We start from the raw sequence: 4,123 nt of genomic DNA on the forward strand, positions 1-4,123 counted from the left end.
TATGACTGCAGCGTGCTTCCAATTTTCCTGAGCATACAGTCATTTCTAAGGATGACCTCATACATCTTACATAGGGCTTTGAAAACTATTTGTGAAAGAAAAGTGAGTATTTAACAACAAAATGAGTGTCTGAGGGTCTCCAATAATGGGAGTGATCTCTTAATTAGACATTTCCTTTGCTCTTAGGGATAAGCGGTTTTTTGGGTTTCGTTTTTTTTTTTTTTTTTAAGCCTGGCTTTTCCACTGCTATTGTTCAAGCTCAAAGATAGAAATTAGTAATTTCCTGAAAATTCATGTTACCCTTGTTTAAATTGGAGATTACTTGGAGATAGGCACATTTTGGTTCACTATCATTTGGGAAATTCTTTGGGCAATATGAACACACTGGTGTTACAGTTAGTTTAATAATTTTTTCCAGTTCCTGAAAACTTAAAATAGTTATATATGGAAGATTATAATGTTCCTACCCTAAATAAAACCTTATTTTTTCTTTTACTTTGGATGAGTTTTAGGTAACCACAAAAGCTCCTTCATCTTCACTTTTAGAGGTTCTTTTTCCTAAAAATTTTCTTTCATTAATAACATCAGAATCATCTTTTATCCCTATTTTTGTTCAACAATAAAAGATGAATTTTAGTAAAGCTTTAACATTTCATTTTCTTTGGTTTCAAAGGTGCAGTAGTTACTAAGTGAAACAAGAAAGAACTACCTCTGCCATTATATTTCAATGTTCTTTGTTAAAGGAGGTAGGAAAAATTAAGTTTCTCCTGGACAGAATTAAAATAGCAATGTCTGCTTACATGCAGTTTGTGAGGGATTGATATAAAAGAGATCGTTTTTCTTTTTTATATCATAGTCCAAATTTCATTCTTAGAAACAGAAATCCCCAAATGATTAGTAAATAGAAACTTTCTTTCTAGCTATAAGGCTTGGGTCAGGCTTATTCAAATTAATCCCCTTCTAAAGTAATTTAAATAGAAACAGCCATCTCACTGATCTTTCATGATCCATGTCAGTTCACAAATCCAGTCGCTTGTTCCATTGATGAATGAATAAACTTAGCCTAATCTATGGTCTTAGCTAGAATAGGCCAAAAGTAATAACTCTATATGGCATAACCATTTTTGCCCCTGTGTGAGATTATAACTGAGGCTTTTGAATTTTTATTTGTCCTGAATTAATAGAGAAGGAAACACTACAAGATAATGACAAAAGCAATGAAGCAGACAGGTAATGGCCCAGGCCAAATTTGGGATAAATAGTTATTCATTGCCATTCTCAAAGAAAATGTACCTAGTGCCTGAATTCCCTTAGCCATGAGGCCTGGCTTTCTGAACAAGCTCCTTCTGTTGAAAGGTCAGTACTTAACCTGATTACACCTTTAGGCTAATTTTTTTTTAATGTGGTTATAGAAGAGGCTTTTTGAAGAAAACGAGAGCATTATTTGACCACTGGTTAGAGAAGATGTCCATTGGCAGAGTCAGAAGGCAACAGAACATGGGTATTCCAAGATTGGTTTTGCCACATACTAAGTCTGTGACCTTGGGAAAGACAATTTAAAAAGTCACATGCTAGAATTATTTCATGATATTCTATGGAATGCTAAAGATCTCAACTGTTGAATTCACCGAGTCATTTAACTATGCAGTGTACCCAAAATAATAATACTCAGAGTGATCATGAGACTCAAACAGAAAAGAACATATGTACGGGAAAGTGACTGGCAAAATATACAGATGCATACAAGGTTTGATATGTTCATTATTTTGACTGTTAACAAACAAAAATTTCACGCGAAAGATAATTTTATCTACCTCAGTAATGTAACCAGTATAGCCTCAAAATGTGTATTTGGATACTCACTAGGGAATTCTGAAAGCAAATTATTCTTCTACTACTTGGCGAATGCTTTCTTACCATTCATGCTATTAAAATAGATATGTGTGGTATAGAAGTACACAGGTCATGCCCTTTCTGTATGACTTTGTGGCACCTTCTACTAGAGTTGGCAGAGTATAATTCTCAACCCAGTGACTTTTGGCTTGGCAATGTCTTCTAATTTGGCCAATGGAATGCCAGTGGACATGATGGAAGCAGACAGTTAAGTCTGCATGCATCGTGTGGCTTGCCCACTTGCCTCTGCCTTCCCACCATTAATCATGAGAATAATGTGTCCCACGTATCCAGGTCCGATAAGAATGAAAAACACATGCAAAAGAATGTAACCTGAAGTGCAGACTGAAATAGCCTCTCCAGCTGACCCACAGATGCATGAGGTTTGATATGTAAGTCTCTGAGATATTAAGGTCATCACACAGTAAAACTGACATGTAAAAGCATATGCCATATTCTAGGGTTCTTTAACAAACAAGTAGAATATAGACCTTCCTTGCAGAATCAGTTGGATTAAGAGAGCCTTGAGAAAGGAAAATGGCTGTGGAAAATAAAAGTAGCACTCAAGAGTCTTATCTATTCTGGAGATAAGGAGAGGGATTCCTTAATAGGTTAAAAACTAAAGCCACTGTGGTTTTGAAGAAAATGAGATATTAAGGGGAAAGATCAGGCCTATTAATTTCCTTAATTTAAAAAATAATACACTGTACCAATTTATATTCCCTCCAATTCTACACGCGAGCACTTGTTTCCCCATGCCCTTACCAAAACTTAATATATCAAATTCATTAATTTTAACAAATCTGATAAGTGGAAAATCATGTTACTTTAATTTGCCTTGCTTTTTATATATTCATTGAATATTAGTATTTGTGCTTCTATAAATCCCCTTCTCGTATTTTTTCCCTTACATTATATGAGATGTAATCTTTTGGTTCAAATCTACAAAAATTACATTTTATATACTCTACTCCATCAACTCAACTTTCAGGAATTCATCCCATAAAAAAATACATGTACAAGGAGTTCACAATGGTATAATTTAAAGTAATTAACAAAAAGTCTCTGGAGTCTACAGCCATGCCACCCTGAAGAAGCCTGATCCTGTCTGATCTCAGAAGCTAAGCAGTGTTGGGCCTGGTTAGTACTTGGATGGGAAACTACCTAGGAAGACCAGGTGCTAGAGGTGTAAAAAATTTAAAAATAAGGGATTGTAAGCTGACAAAGTCCTTGCAATCTGTGAGGTCAACCAAGAATTATCTCACCTAAAAAAAAAAGTCTCTGGAGGTAGCAGTAAAGAAGTCCTAAATTTTCTTGTTTTTTCTTATAAGGATAAAAGATATTCTTTAGCAATTAACAAATAACTAGCAAAAGAAGAAAACTAAAATAACACAATCAGAAAAACTCTTATTAGCAATTCCATTGCTAATTAGCCTTCCTATTACATGACCTATATGTTTTAATGTGTATTTTTATACTGTGTTACTTTGTGATCTACACATTTCATTTAACAATATATATTGATAATATTGATTTTTCCATTGTTAATAAATATTCTTCTACATCATTTTAAAATGATGTAGTATTGTACTTTTCCTTGTACTGTACATGCATTTAGCTAATCTTTTCATTTTGGCATTTATGTTTTTCTATTTTTCATTATAATAAATAGTGCTTTAATAAATATTTATATTGCCATATCTCTTTGACTTTTTTAAGTCTTATTTTTCCTAACCCTTACTTTCAAATGTATTGTTGTCAATAAAAGAATCATCAGAACTTCATCCACAATAGTAGTTATGTCCCAAGTATTTTGTGCACAAAATATCAGGAACATAATTAATTTAAATTTCCCAGGACTGCTATCCAAATTATCCTAAAAAGAGCCTTTCCAAATCAGAGAAGCGATGTTATCATTAAAGAAAAGTTTAAAAACACGTTGAGCTAATATATTGATTGTGACCAAATTTATAATCTAAGTTTTCTTTTTGCGAACTTCAAGTATATTATGTATGACAGATTAAACCATAGGGAATTGCCATCGTTTGACAATTCTAGAGCTATGAAATGAAAATATATTGTTGGTTCTAGTATATATATAATAATCTATTTTTTTCTAAGAATAAAATTCAACTATTAAATATTTACATTGATGGCTAGTTATCCCTGCTTTTATGATGTGTTTTGGGTCATGGGTATGATTTATAGATTACTAAACCTGCATAAGAAA

The 4,123-nt window shown here is 33.0% G+C and overlaps 1 pseudogene; it reads left to right on the forward strand.

The window, feature by feature from the left end:
• The first annotated feature begins 2,963 nt into the window (after positions 1-2,963).
• On the forward strand, positions 2,964-3,082 carry LOC120622513 (uncharacterized; annotated as a pseudogene).
• Positions 3,083-4,123: the final 1,041 nt, after the last annotated feature.

Source organism: Pteropus medius, unplaced genomic scaffold, assembly GCF_902729225.1.
Source record: "Pteropus medius unplaced genomic scaffold, Ma_sr-lr_union100, whole genome shotgun sequence".
Classification (NCBI taxonomy): Eukaryota; Metazoa; Chordata; class Mammalia; order Chiroptera; family Pteropodidae; genus Pteropus; species Pteropus medius.